The sequence below is a fragment of the Pteropus medius genome, unplaced genomic scaffold, assembly GCF_902729225.1.
Source record: "Pteropus medius unplaced genomic scaffold, Ma_sr-lr_union100, whole genome shotgun sequence".
NCBI classification, from domain to species: Eukaryota; Metazoa; Chordata; class Mammalia; order Chiroptera; family Pteropodidae; genus Pteropus; species Pteropus medius.
In genome coordinates this window covers 2,847,230-2,863,251 of record NW_024340693.1, presented here as the reverse complement: position 1 = coordinate 2,863,251, position 16,022 = coordinate 2,847,230, and the positions used below count along the sequence as shown (strand labels likewise).

The following is a 16,022-nucleotide window of genomic DNA, read 5'->3' as shown; positions in this document are numbered from 1 at the left end:
CTCAGGTAGTTGTCTAAGTATAGCCCAGGTTTGCATAAAAGGAGCACTATATGAGAGAAAGTAAGGACGGGGAAGGAAAATTCCTTATGGGGAAAATGACTTGGAGAAAACAAAATGTTAAGTTTTCACATCTATGGGAAATTAAGTGAATCACATCTAAGAGCTATTGTATTTTACCTCCTCAACCTCGTCCGATACCTGTCCAACCCCAAATTGACCTTAATTCACCCTAAATATTCTGTCAGCCTTGAACTTGAGCACCGCGCCCCTCCATGGGGCCTTGGGGCCTTCGTTTATGCTTTTACCTCTTCCCGGAGCGTTCTGCCATACTCTAGTCTGGGGGGGAGGCTAACACGCAGGTTCCTTTGAGTAGTGGATGTGCTTTCATTATACTCTGAATTTCATGGTCTTGGATTTACTCTGTGATCATTAGTGCTTATGTTTCTACCCACTACACGAAGCAGCACAGTGCCCGATAGGTAGTGGACCGTTAGCAAATACCAGAGGAATCCACGTAGGTAGTCAAGGCGTAAAGATCTTTATTCACTTGTGTCAGACCACTTCTGCTGGCCTGCCACAGAGCCTGCATTTCCTACACTCCGAACTTTTTTTTAGATAAATATATTTTTTGTATTTATTGAGCACCCGGTATGTACGAGCCCCTGGGATAAGGTGTTAGTCTAGGATGAGACACAGTTCTTATTCTCATGAAACATACCTTACAAAAAGTGAAAAAAAACTTTTAAATTGTATCTTTGTGAAAAAAAAAAGAGACAAATATAGGGTCAAGATAGAAAACATGAGAGGGGAACCCGCTTTAGGGATGGAAGTTAGGGAGATATTTCAGAGGGTACAGGAAGAAGAGCTAGAAAAGAAAAAAAAGCATTTTAGGGGGACAGTATGTGCAAAGGTCCTGAAGCAGAAAACTGGTGGTTTGAAGAATTAAATGTGTTGAAAGATTTACGTATCTGTGGCCTGGTCAGCAAGGAGGAGAAGGGCTTGTCCTACGGATTTAAAGGGATGAGCTGGGGGAGGGGTCCGAAGGAGTTGGATTTTAAGGACAACGGAAATGACATCTGGATGCTTTGATTACAGTCAGGGGAAATGAATCATAGGAGGCCAGAGTAGAACCAGAGGAACGCCAGAGCCGAAGTGGCCTTCACAGGCAGTGAGCTTGGGACAGAGAAGAGAGGGTGGATTGGGAAATATTTTTAAACCGGATTTGTGCAGAACCGGTGGTAGGCCTCAGGAATTGGATGTAGAAAGTGAGGACACAGAAAGATGACTCCTATTTAGGTTTGGGGCCGAATTCCTGAAATGGGAAGCTTAAGGGACAGTAGGGTGGGAGGTGGACAAGGCGACTGGAATCAAAGTGCATTTCTAAACGTGATAGACGTGAATTGGAGGCCGTGGAAGAAATCTAACTAAGCCAGAGAGTTCATGCCATAACGGCGATATGAATCCATTAAAAATGAGCATGACCAAGAAGTGCGCCCAAGACCACACCCTGGGCAAACTAAGTATTTAAAATTTGGGTGAAAAAGGAGCAACCAGTCAGGGGGTGGTAACGTCTGTAGAAAGAGTTTCAAAGAGGGGATCAAATATTAGCGTGGAAAAATGTCGCTTGGAGCTAACAGCCCTCCGTGGGCAGCATTCGTTTAGAGCCTGAGAAAGCTAAACATTAACACTCATTGTTCGGAAGAATGGCTTCGTCTGGGTTTCCAATAGAGAAAATATACTGGAGGACATTGGAGACCTAAATTTAAGTGTCAGCAGGGATGAGGAAAGGTCAGAGTCTCAGGCAAAGGTGGAGAGTCGTCTCCTGGGGTGATGGGAAGGGTCTGGAAAGCCAAATGCAGTGTCAGGAAATTAGCCCTTGACAATGTAGGAAGTCCTAAAGGGGTCAGTGGGAAAGGATCAAATCTTCTGTGCCTTTTCCAGAAATTCTGCCTACAGCTAGTCCTGTGGGGATAATAGAATTATTTGCATGGAGTTTAATGCATCCGAACCAAGACCCGTCGGCAGATGAAAGCGAAGTTCAGGAGGTGGACGTAGAGGTGTAGAATGATCATGGAACGAAGGGGTTGACGACAAGCAGTACCCGTGGGAAAGGCGCCCAGCGGCGACCACTCGCTGCATCTCATAGGGCTTCATTGCTCCTAAAAGGATTTATTGTCACTGATCATGTGGCATGCTGCCTTGAGTCAGTTTAGGGCAGCCACACACACACACACACACTCCACAGGTTCAGAAAAAAACACTTTCTGAAGGCAAATAGGCGAAAACAGGCTAGGGCGGGCAGGTTGACCAGCAGTCGTGGATGCAGAAGGGGTCTTTGCATAGTCTGCAGGAACCCGAGGGAAAGCTGAATTGGTCTACGAAAGGGTGAGGGAGATTGATACGAATAATATTTATATAAACTGAAAATAACTCCATCAGTGTCTCTGATTTACACTCTAATAGTGTTTCACTCTAATATTAATGATTCAAGATCAGAAATTCTATTTAGCTGTAAAGTACCATATACCTTTTAAGAAGCCGGTTATTAAATAAAATGATTGCATACTAAAGGCTTTTAATATATAATAATTTGAGTGCTTACCCAGCACTTTCCATTTCCAAAGCACTTTACAAACTAATTATTTATAAATTGCATATAGTTGTAACGTCTAAGTGCTCTAATTAGTTGGTGTAACATACACGCAGGTGCCTACAAAGTCTCCGTAGAGATGAAAAGGTGTCTCCATAAAAAGTCCATTCACTGCCATTGCAGGAAATATAAAAGCATATCAGATTCTGTGGCCCACCGGTCCCCGTCCTTGTTTTTGATTCCCTTCAACATGTCACTAAGATTGTTGGTAATCTCCAGATCACTAGACAAAAGTCGTCATTTTGGAGTAGCATAATTAGAGTCAGAGACGGTCTTTGTGACATCTCTCTAACTGGGCTCCTGGAAAATCTACCCGAGTCCACCAGTCTGTTTTTCAAGTACTTATAAAGATTTCAAATCCATCTCTCGAGCTCAAATTCTTAATGTTGCTTTTTCTTTTGCTACTTGAGACTTTATAAACCATCCCCATGCGGTTACTGAGTGGTCTTGAAAATAGAATTTCCGTGACGAAATTCCTTCCTAACCTAGAGTTATTGGGTCTCCATACAGCGAGTATGTACTTAGTAGTGGCACAGTGAGAGAATATGACATGAGTCTGTCCTAAAAAGGCTTTTGTGGTTTCGGAGAGAGGAGACAGTTGTACACATAAGAAAGAAACCAAATTGTATTTACGATGAACCATCCTAATCTTCAGTTTAGAGTATTACATGCTGAGCACAGAATGGAGTCAGTGAGAGATGCTGCTGAAAGTGATTATTTCACGAGGACTCACCCTGCCAGCTACTGTCCCAGGCACTGGAGATAGCAAACAAGACGGGCATAGTCTGCCTGCCAGTAACTCGTGGAGTATTGACATTGGCAGACTTGTCAAACAAATACAGCATTCCGGGATAAGTGGTTTCCTCTTTCCCAGTGCAAAGGAGCCATTGAAGATTCTTGAGCTGGGGAGCACCATAAAGGGTTTGCGTTTCCGTCCCATGTCCCCATGCAGCACGGATGAGGAAGGAAGCACTGAAGACAGACAGCAGGGAGCTGAGGGGCGTTCGTAACGGTCCAGGCGCTACGGAGTGAGATGAAGGTGAATACCAAAAGGACTAAAAATAGCTCGGAGACAGATGCTAAGGGTAAAAGTGACAGGAGGGTGGGAAACGGCCCCACACCCCTGTCTCTTACCCTGCCACTCCCTCGCCACCAAAACCAGTGTGGCAGGACCTACCGTCTCCTTCCCAACCTGTCCTTGCTCATAGGAGCCGGTGGGTGCGACCGCCCTACCGTCCTTCCCCCACCCATGTCAGAAGAATTCCCATCTTAAAACAAGGACGTGGATCCAAAGCCACAGATGTGGAAACTGGCTGGGACGAGGCGATCGGGGCTGTAAGCTGATGGGCTTTGGCTGCCGCTTGCCTTCACCAGGTTGCTCTCCTCGAAGGGAACATTTCATTCATTCATTCGTTCGTTCCATCATTCTTTCTTCATTCCATAAATATTATGGAGTACAAAGTACATGCAGGCACATTTAAGGATACAGCAAGGAACGAGTTACCCACATGCGGTCGGTGTTCTAATGGAAGAGATAGAAAGTAAACACATAAATACATAATGTAACTTAAAGTAGCGATATACATTGGAAGTAAAAATGATAGAAGGCACTGTGAGAAGTTAAGGCCTTCCTGAGGAGGTGGCATTGCGCAGAAAACGGGAGAGACCACGGATAAATGAGAATACGCCCAGAGTTTCTTGAAAGATGAACTTCGATTATTCAGCAGTGAAAAGCTGAATTGTGAACCTTTTTGAAGGAACGAATTTTCAGCATTGTGTATATGCGATTTTTATTAGCACTTAAATTTATGTCACTTATTTTTAGGCCGTATATGTGTTTACCCAATGATTGTAGTAAAGCTTATTGACTTACCGTGTGGGACAGTAAGATATTGTCAAAGTCCTGGATTGGCTAATATATATGTGTGTGTTAGGGGAGTTGAGTTGATTTTAAGGTTTTTTGTTGTCGTTGTTTTCGTTTGTATTTTTGAGAAAAGTACATACACCTTTCTTGGAAGCACAAGTTGGCGTGCTTGGGATCCTGCACATTCTTTCAGGCTGAATAACCGCGTGGCAGGATAGCATAGGGGCCAAGAGGTGGCACTGTGGGACTCACACTGTCTGGATCTTGGCGCTGGACTTTTAGCCGCGTGACCTTGGACAAGCCGTTTGACCTCTTTGTAACCTCCGTCTCTTCATTGGAAAGACTGGGATACCCATGCTTCCACAGAAGGGTGCCGAAACTGTTCACTGAGATCATATATTCATAGTGCTTAGAATATTACCTGGCCCTGTAGCACACACTGAATCGATGTTAGCTATTGATGCTATTATTATGATTATCATTGTGTCGAATAAACTCCTTTTCTTCATTTTCTTCTAGGTAAAAATGTGAAAACAAAAAAAAACTTAGTAACTTTTGTTTTTTGTGTGGTTTTTTTGTCTCCTCTAGCCCAAGCCACACTGTAATATACATTTGTGAACCCCAGTATGGAATGTTGTCCATATGCCAAGGCCATTGCTTCTAAGAAAGGCAGTTTAAAATGGCTTCCCTATTAATAGAATATAGGTAAAAAGCAGAGATAAATAGATAGTATCTCTTTTCACAAAGACATTACGATTCTGATGGAACATTCATAGTCTTACCTGAGCGTTAAGACAAAGGTTAAAGCAGCAAAGGAAAGCAAGGTGTGTAGCAGACGGAGATTCAGTTTGGTGCAGAAACCTAAATAGCGACAGGAAGCAGGGCTCAGGCGAGGTCAGCTAAGCATAAAATTTCATAAAACAGAAATATCGTTATTTTATCTAATGCTGATCCTCAGTAAATTCCACATTTGTTTCGCAAGGCACTTAATATATGTCAACAAGAAAAGCTGCCTGTTTGCTTTTCTAAATGTACCGTGCTGCGTTGGGTCAGACCTCAAAATACTGGTAGATCATGCCCCAAACAATTCTATTACGAGGGCTCTAAGACAGATGAGCGGTAAGGACTCTGAGAGCAGAGGGCCCGGTTTAAATCTCGGCCCCACTGCTTCCTGACTTGTGAGCCTGAGAGAGTGACTTAACCTTTCGGAGCCTCAGTTTCCTTATCTGTAAAATTGGGCTAATAATTATACCTGCTTTATCAGGTTATTGTGAGGAATAAAGGAAATAAAGCACTTAGCACAATTCCTAGTACCGTACACTTAAATACACGAATATTAGCTAGTACTGTTATTCTCGTTAAGTCGGTTATTGCTTAAGCCAATAAGTGGTGGTTGGAAGTGTGGCCTCTTATACCGCTCATGCCTCATGATCCGCGGCAGACCTCAAGGCTGGCCTGCTCCAGCCGATGCCTGCTGTCTCTCCACGTCACCACCTGTGACTGTCTGCCACACTGGGCTTCTCTCACATACGCCTAGCGTCTTCCCATTTCAGAGCTTTTTGGCCTTTGCCCCCGACTTCCCTCCGTCTTCACACGGCCTGTCTCTTTCCAAGGTCATTTACTTGGACCGTCCTTGGCCACTGCATTAATTACCTATTGCTGCATAACAATTTGTCCTAAACTTAGTGGCTAGAAGAAAAAAATTTTTTCTTACAGTGTCTGTGGGCCAGAAATCTGGCTGGAGCTTAGCTGGAGGGTTGTGACTCAGAGTCTCTCACAAGGCTGCAGTTGAGGTGTCATCTGGGCTGCGGGCATCTCGAGGCTTGAATGGGAGATGACTCACTCCCGGGCTCGCTCACGTGGGACTGCCGCACGCCATGGCATCTGGCTTCCCCGGAGCAAGCGGTCCAGGAAAGAGAGCGCTCAGGATGGATGAAGCCAGTCTTTTTATACCCTAAGCTCGAGGACTTCCCATCTCTTCTGCCCTATTCCGTTTGTTAGAAGTGAGTCAGTGAGTCCAGCCCACACTGAAGGGGGGGTGGGACTTTACAAAGGTGCGAATATTAGGAGGAAGGGGTCCTTAGGGCCATCTCGGAGGCTGCTGACCACAACTGCCTTCTCCAAGTCACAAACCTCCATCATTTTCTATCCCCGACCTTGCTTCGCTCGGACCTGTTACAGTCCTCACCGTTAACCGACGTGATGTTATGAGTTTATCAGTTTGTCCTCCGACTCCATTTAAATACAGGCTCCCAGAGGGCACGGGCTTTGTCCCCGTTTGCCCGCGCCCGGCTCGGAGGAGGATTTCATTAGGCTTCTTCATGAATGAGTGAATGCGTGTGCGACTGAATGTCAGTGTCTGGGTGTGACTGCCGCCACAGCGGGGACAGACCGACGATTTGTGATGACTTTATTCTGTACACTCATCGGCTGACACTCGCATATGTAGGCACTACAGTAAGAAGCTTCGACAAGAAAAAAGTCTTGATTGAGGCGAGGAAGCATGCCTCTCCTGGGGCTTCGATGGGAGGAGAAGAGTCCAGGTGATAAGCAGCATAAAAGGTGGTTAGTTATACTTTGTAATCTGTTTCGTTTCTGATGCTGCCATTTCTTACCACTTGTATCCTGTGCTACATTTGTTACTTTTGCTCCTATGGCTAAAATAATGGGCAGCCCATCTCCTGCTTGCAATTTGGACATTTGGGTTTGCAGCTGCAGCAGGAACGAAACGGTGCTGATTATCCTCAGGATCTCATCCCCAAGGATAATCCGAGAATTCCGGCGGGGCAAAAAGTTCTACGGTTATTGTTTTGGGGTACCACGAGGTGGAATTCAAAGCATTCGGTTCTAAGATCTGCTGTTTTGCCAGTGCCAGATAATGCATTCATTTCCTGACCAGCAGCCCTGCTAAATTGACGCCATTTATTACAAGCAGCATTGCTTTGGAAAAATACAGAGTCTGTGCATTTTTCTTCAGCAGCTGTTTTGGAGTTCTGCTACGTTCCAGGTAGTAGCTTGCGAAGATGAATCTCATCTGGTTCCTTCCTTCAGTTTGCAATCAGGTTGGACACAGGAGCTGTGTTTTATTGAAGGAAAGCTGTCATTTCTTCTAATGCTTCCACCTTCTTTAAAATTGTAGCCCCTTCCTCAGACCTTAACTTTGAAGCATCTCCAGCCCCTGGAGTGGTGCCTGGCCCATAGTAGACGCTCAAAAATTATCAATGAATGGATACAATGTGGACTCAGTATTTTTTTCACTGAATATCCTAAGAGCTGAATTTGAATTCGAAAGGCCGAAATATCTATCCTATAAGCTTTGGGGTTGAAAACCACGCATTTGCGGTCTTCAGCTCTGTAGTCTGTCACATGTAGATAATTGACAACAGGCTGGGACTGTCAGGGAGGAGACAGACTTAGGAGTTCATTTAGGCAAAAGGTGCTCATGACCAGAGCAGGTAAAGATAGGGTGCCAAAGGAGGGGCCTGCCCAGAGGGGACCCGGCAGATCTTACAGATGGATCTGCTAGGTGGTGGGTGAGTCCAGAGCGGACACCTGAGCTAGGAAGAGTTGAGCATGTTGTTTATACACATCTAAAAGGCAGGACATTGGACCTGGAAAGCCAGATCTCACATGAGACTGGCCCCCGAGGCAGCCACTGTTGGGATCACCTGCTGTACTTTACCTACTGTATGGCTTCAGAGTTCACAGGTCAATAATATTGCAAAAAATAAAATCTAATAGGGCAAACCGATATACAGTGGCCTAGGTTTTATTTTGCCTTTGACAATGGACTTTTCCTTACTTTGGTGGAAAAATGTCAGAAACCTCAGTTTTTATATGGCCTGGTAGCATGTGAAGGCCTCCAGTGTGTGTCTTCCAACCCCACCAAGCACTTAGCTCAGTTCTGACATTATCTGCCTGGAGGAGGTGGCACAGATCTCATAGTCCGTCCTACAAGCCTGTGCCCTCTCCCCCGACCTCCCACCCCCCACACACACCTTCAGACTCCAACTTCAAGTTCACATCTCTTAATTTCTCACTGCCGTTTTTGGTAAGTTATATGAGATCTCAGGATAAATTTTAATTGGAACTTAGATTTCAAGTCAGGATCACACATCACTGAGATTCCTCATCCAGTTATCACAGATCTTGCTCTGCTTGCTTACTCTGTCCAGCCTACTTGAGCATCTCTCCCAGTACTTGAAAGACTTCAAAGGTGATTAATGTAAAATTGGGGACGTAACCGTCAATTATCTCATTCCCTGAAGATGGAGAAAAAATACAGTCATCGTGATCTTTGCCAGAGTAAATGAGCTGGATTGTGTTCTGATCAGATCTTGTCATTGAAGCCCCTCAGACTTGGTTCTACAGGTTTTTTCCTGGTTTTTTGTTTGTTTGTTTGTTTGTTTGTTTAGTTCTTTACATGACAAAGATTACACGGTGTCCTTAAATGGATGGGAAAATTGAAGATTCTGGGGCCCATGGTTAGAAACTATTCTGCCAGAAATGTCTGTCTTTAGAAGTGTCAGTCTACAGGTGTGTCACTGCCTGCCGCCCGGACGTGCAGCAGACAAGTCGAGTTCCCTTTCGGTTGTCTTGTTCTAGTAAGTTGGTCCCCACCTGAGAGCTCTGTGCTTCAGAGCAAGCCATGACATGAGGAAGCCAACTGGGCTCATTCTTAGCCAGAAGCAGACATCCTGACAGACACGTAGCTGTGACTGGAAAGTCGGAAGCTGATGAGCCTGGCCAAGTGGGGGACCCAGTTTAATCCTCCTCCAAGGTCGATAGTGTTTTTCCCATTTATAGAAAAGGAACTGAGGTCTGCAGAAGTTAAGTAACCAGCCTGAGGTTATGCAGCTTGTAAGTAGGTACCCACCCAGGAATGCCTGACCCTACCTGAGGCTCGGCTCTTAGTGTCCACGGTGTCGCCTGCGTTACCTCCCTCAGGTACACATGGAGCTTCGCCAGAGCGTGTGCCCCAGAGAGCTCTGTTTGAAGGACCAGGCAGTTGACCAGTAATCCTGGCTGATATCTGAGTCAGGCCGAACCGTGCTGGAAACCGGGCTGCTTGTCGTACATCTCAGCCGTGAAAAGAGTCATGGAGTTAGGGTACCTGGCTAAGAACCCCAACACGGATGTATTATTTAATAGTCGGTTCATGAAAATAACAGTTTTCATATTATTAACTTTCTATATTGTACAGTTCTCAAAACATAGAAACGTCCTCACGGGTAGGATGAAACAAGGGAGTGTGTAAATTGGAAGGATCGCGGTAGAGCTGGGTAGACTGCTTGCTGCTTGACCTTGGTCAGCCTCCCCAAGCCTTGGATGCCTCATAGAAGGGGAGCAATAACTTCAGGGGCTCTTCTGGGGGCCCATGAGATAATTATATCATCCTGTTAACCAGTATTCATCTGGCTTCTACCCTTACACATTATAGTAAAAAGAGTCTTGTAAATACCCGGATCTGGGGCCTCCCTGGAAATGCTGAGTGTGTAGGAATTAATATGGAAGTTTAGTATAGGGCCCAGTTTCTGTCAAGCAAATGCTAAGGGGGAATTCTGAATTTAGGGGTTTGATATTTCAAATGAGTTGTGACAGCCTGTTCTCCACCATTTGTATGAATGCGGTGACTTTTGTCGTCGGCATAAGAATGTTTTGGACCTTAGGAGCAGGCCAGTTATGCTGTTTGGGTAATTAGCATGACCCGTCTCTCTCAGAATTTGACCCTGTGGTCTCAGCTAGATACCGGTTCCATTTTTAACATAGTTCTGAACTCTTCATTAGTGCGTGACTCCAGCTGGCCGCCCTGTCCCGAAGGACGGGTGTGTCTCAGCAGTCAATGAGATCGCTCTGACGTGGGCGGCGACTCGAGCTCAGCAGTGGGACAGGGAGAGGAGAGGGCGGTGTTTATGTTTTTTGATATGTCGTAAAATGAATCGTGAAACATTTACTCCTGAACATGATTTCACATTCCCTTCTTGGCTGTATCATCCCACGTAAGTAATTTCTAAGCCCCTAATAATAAAGTGCTGGCTCAGAGTTGGCTGCATCGTGACTGTCTTGCATCTGGTTTCCGATGCCCAAGTCACCCGTTGTGTTTCTCTCTGCGCTTTTTTCTTTTGGCTGTTGATATAGTGTCTCTGTGGTCTGATTGCGCTTAAAGGTTGGATTGATCAGCAATGGAATTTTCCATGCTTTGGGCTTTTCTCCGGCAGCAGCGAGTACCCATGTGCTGGGTCCTCCCTTGGTTGTCCCCACAGGCTTCTTGGTGGTCCCTCCCATGCAGGTGAATTCAGCATCTGTAAGGATGTGTTTGCATCTTGCGAGCACCCTACACCTTCTGCCACCTGCAAGGGAGGCACCTCTGGAGTCTTTACAAGTAAAAGTAAAACCTCACTTGCAGAGCTGTGTGATTTTCGCTGACTTGTTCAGTGTCCCATCTAAGTTCAGTACTTTGCACTTTTTTGTAAATGTTTTCCCCAAAGGAACACTACTCCCAAAGTTAGTTTTGTGTGCCTATCCTAACCGCTTAATTCTATCAAGTGCTACATTCTAGAAATAGAGAGTTTTCCCCCCAAACACCTATATGTCTATTAACTTAGATATTTTTAAATCGTAAAATGGGATTGAAAATTATCTTGTGCTACTTCGATTCATCGTCATACAAATTAGTATCTGAAAAACAACTTGAAACTTCACACAGGAGGGTTCATAGAGTTAAGAAGTTACCGATTGGGTCCAATAAATCATTTTTTATAGTAGATTCTTGTACTTAATTACTGATGTAGAAAATACTGTCTGTGTGTAGATATACTGTTTTTTTTTTTGTTTTTTCTTTTTTTTTCAGAAACCCTCCTGGCTAGTTTTGTAGAGAAAAATGCCATCTCTCTCAAAGTGCTCTTTGAAACGTAGAATATGAAAGCTAGAGAACACCTGGCGGTCAAGGTGTGCCCAGGGCCGCAGTCCACCTGCGGGAGGACGCTGCTCAGAGAGGGCCGCACCCCCCAGCACCCCAGCTCTTCAGAGCCCATGTCCCGAGGCCCCGGGGCCGTCCTTGAAGCTGTTCTGCTGGCTGTCCAATGCAGGCCCCCTCATTCTCCCCTGTCATCGTGTGTTGCTGGACGTCTAACAATTATCACTATCTTTTCTTCACGGGTTAAAAATTGCTTAATTCGGTTGATGACAGGTGAATCATTTATCTTGAAATAGCATCTTCAAGAAACTAGTTTCTATGTGTGTTTTAAAATGATGAAAACACTTTTTAAAGAGCCCGAATCCAGTAGGGAGGCCTACGCATTCTGGAACTTTCCATCTTCATTTTTTTTTTTCCATCCCTTGGCTCTTAGTTCTAAGTATATTTTATAATCATTTGATGAATCAGACACTGTGATCTACGAAGGGTGGACAGCTTGTCTCCTAGCAGATTACTGTGGCCTTGACACAGCTGAAGGACGTAGCTCCGGAGGGGGTTCCTGCTGAATAGGCCATTCCTGGGGCTTCCTGCTGAATAGGCCATTCCTGGGGCCGAGATCCAAGAACTGAAGCACTGTGGACCGTCTGCAAACAACTGCAGGTCATTGGTACGAAGAGCAGTTCGTTTAAGATTAAGGGAGTGGTTTACAGACCACGAGTTCGGTGCAGTGGTGTTTCTGGTATGCGGTGTGTTTATCAAAGGACAATATGCCAGACTTCGGACCTCACCGAGGAAAGCCGTAGAGGCACACTCGGAGGCTTTCTGTTGTCACGTTTTCCTTTGTACGGTTGTGTTTTTTCCTTTTAGCACTTTGAGTGGCTGTTGGCTGAGAGTTTGAATTTTATTTTATATTTCTGCTCACTTGGCCTTCTGTCATATTTTCCTGTCTTTTACTACATTCAAGCAGCCGCCATATTAGCTTTCTTCTGCTCTGATATTGGCTTCCTTCTACACCCATCTTTCTAGATTTTAAGCCATTTTTGCTTTGCAGTTTTCATCAGTTTTGTTCTTTTGAGCATTTGTGCTTTTAAGCTCCAAGCATTTCAGTAGGGAGGTGTGGTAGTATTGTGGTATTGTGTGTGTGTGTCAGTAGTATTGAATTCTGATCCAAAAGTTAACAGATTCAATTTATCAGACGATGCTGGTTCCTGGTATGGAATTTCACAGGCTTTTCTATTCAGAGTTAACTATTTCTAAGTGAATTCTCCACCACCCCATCCAACCTCCACAAAATTATTTCAGTTAAAGATGGTTTTTTTTTTTCATAATTTATATAAAATTTACCATGGTACATTTAATGAGTTCTTATAATATGAACTGAAATGAATCGCTGTGTTTTCTGTGTGTGGCTCCTTAATCAGGATTTAAGAATAAGTATTTGTAGAAATACTTGCTACTTTGAACATGAGGTCATTTCATTATGAGGTGCCTTATGAACTGAGAAATAAAGCATTCCTCTAAGAACCGAACTAGTAGGAATCAGCCCTCATATGAACTTAGGAAGTCATCCCTCTGCCAGAATAACCCACCCTCAGAGGTCACCGGGAAAGGAGGGTAGCTATGGACATTTGAAGAGGTCGGTGTCTAGGTAAAGGGACTAGAGTGTTACCTTCACTACACAGTTCTTGCCACGAATACGGATAAGTACAGTGAAATATGGCTGCCACCCCTCTGCTTGCCTCTCTCACCAGACCGAGCTTCCCGAGGGCTGGGACACGCCGCAGTACTGCAGTGGCGTAAGGGTCAGGATCCTGGGCCCTGGAGTCGACTCCTGGGGTCGCGTCCCAGCCCCATCGCTCAGTGGCCGTTGGACCTTCTAGGTCTCGTGACTCTTCTATATTTTCTCCTTATCTCTTGATCTATGAAGGAAGAGTTACGTAGGGGAGTCCTGAGGATTAAATGTGAGCTACACGGTCATAGGCACTGTCGCCATTATTATTTTTCATCGTATCTCTAGAGGTGTCTATATATCGACATTCAAAGGAGAATTTCCTTGAACCTGGGCAAGAAGGGCAGGTTCACACATGCAAACATGAGTAGATGTGTATCACAGACAAGAGTAGATCCCTCTGTCAACTCGGGACCCGGCACTCGGTGTAATTTACAACCCAGGAAACACCCTCCACGTGTCTTGACTTGCATCTCGAATCAGAGGAAACTTGAAGACGTGGAGATAGCTGGGTGGCACCACTCTTGACCTTGGAGCGATACTGCTTTAGGGTACAGGAAGGATTTGAGCCGCGGAAGTGTTTAGAGAAGACACATTAACTTGTCGAAACCTCCTCAGTATGAATGCAGCAGATCATACTGTAAGAAAATACAGTTTCCCAATAGTGCTGACCTTACATTTTCTTGCTGTCTTTGGACTTCAGTTCCTGGTTCTGGAGGTTCTCATGACTTAGCACACTGTTAGGAATAGTTATTTTTGGAGGCTGAGTGACATATTGCTCATACGTGTAGGTCTATGTAGAACGGATGGGAAGTTTAATACGAATTCATTAGTCATTCTGTTATTTTGCAGGGAAATTTTAGAAGATAAAATTTCGATTTTCAATTTTTGACCTTTAAGGGTAATTTACATTTTGACCAATATATTAAAATTATGTCCACGTTGAATAGTTACGTTTGTTTTTAATACTTTAGGTTATTATAGTCCATAGAACATAATTTATGTGAAAATGTTGATTATAACAGTGTAATTGGTGATTTTGCTGAAATCAAGGTAAGAAAATAAGTTTTATGGAATAGATAATATGTAAATTATGTATGTCTTTATTTCTGCATTCATCGAAATGTTACCACCTCATTAACAGAATAATCAAGGTATGCAGTAAGTTAACTCTCTCATCCCTGATATTTTGCTGACTTTCAGTCATTTAAAAAATCATAGCTTGACACGTTTTTCTTTTTGTTGTAACGAAGGTATATTTGTCATGGTAGGAGGAAGAAGTCTATTTTATTCGACATTTTTAGCTTATTTTATAACTTTTAAATACTTGGAACTGGGGCGTGTGGGATTTTACGTGCGGAAGGAGAGGAACCGTTACATCTGTCGACGTGGAGGAAACGGGGGTTCGGGGCAGGCTCGGGGAGCTGGTAACATCTGATCTCTGTCCGCTGATGAGGGTGTGGCTGGAGTGGACAGCTGTTTAGACACAGTGTAACTCAAGCAGAGCTCTGCCACGCGGGTTGTCGGCGGCTGTGGGGCTGCGGCCGGGCTGGGTGTCCTAGCCAAAGTGGCCTTGGAATGTGGTCGCCCCCCAGGGTGTGGAACGCCTGGGCAGGCCTCGCAGAGAGAGGCCGGTGGCCCCCCTGTGACATCGTGATGACTCTGCATTAGCATCCTTGGACTCCAACACTAAAGCTTTCAGTGCAAAGCACAATTAGCATCTTCACTGAGAGAAGGAGTTGGAGAATGTGAACATATGTGAATGAAGTGGGCTTTTACCCATTTGCATAATGAAGCAAAAGAATGATATTTCAAAACTAAATAAAGGCCATTCATCTCTGATTGGTAGCACACGAAGGAAAAAGTATTTTCTAGATCTAAAATCTTATGATTTTCAAACCGCCCTAAAGAATTGAAGGCCTCAGTGTTCACAGGAAACAGGCCAGCCCTGCCCCATCATCGTCTATAGTCAATCTATTACTCCTGTGTTGTAATATAGAGCAGTAAAGACTGAAAAATCTAAATTCTGGTCTTCAGAAATAGATGACAGTATTTAGGGCAGCCAGAGCTAATGCAAAATGAAGAGAATTCCGGAAGGATAGGACCAGAGAACAGCATCTCGAAGTTTCGGTGACTTCAGTCAGTGTCTGCAGTGTCCCCTAGGACCTAATATCTGATGCTTTTGAGGCCGTGTGGGACTGTCACCGTCCTGTTCAAATCTGGCCACTGCGTAATACAGCGCCCAAATTTTGTCCTGTGGTTTCTGCCGACCCACGTGATCACAGCCACTAATTCTGCAGACTGGCTATGGACCCACAGCTGTTTCCAGGGAGCAGCAGTGACCCGAATCACCTGTTATAGTTTTTCATCAGAATGTTCCATGGTCTGACATCACATCCTTACTGAAGATGAAGTAACGTGTCCTGTTTCTTTCTCCATGCCTCATTACTCCATTCCAGGAGGAAATTTAGATTGCCATAGTGACATTTCTCTTAAATTCTACCCCGTGCCTTGATGGGTAGGTAGTGTGTGCGGGCGACAAGGGTGTAAGCATGCGCCTTCGGCGTTGGTGAAGTGCTGGGCCTGCCAGATGCCTGCCTAGCACACTCACTTCTAAGTGTGTGTGCGCTTGTCACCAAGGCTGCTTCGTTCGAGCACAAGACCTTCAGAGTATGACTTAGCGCCTTATTTGGACCTCTTTTTCTGTCCATCATGTGACAGATACTAGACTTCACAGTTAGTCGATCAAAGATGACTTGGAAAGCATCTAATGGTCAGTCTTAGTCCACCCAGGCTGCTAGAATGAACACCGTAGACTGGGTGGTTTAAACAACAAATATTTGTCTCTGACAGTTCTGAAGGC

The 16,022-nt window shown here is 44.7% G+C and overlaps 1 protein-coding gene across 2 annotated transcripts in view; it reads left to right on the top strand.

The window, feature by feature from the left end:
* The window catches only part of LOC120602547 (protein POLR1D), a 37,723-nt gene that overhangs the window by 2,203 nt on the left and 19,498 nt on the right, over positions 1 to 16,022 (top strand). The window lies entirely within an intron of this gene.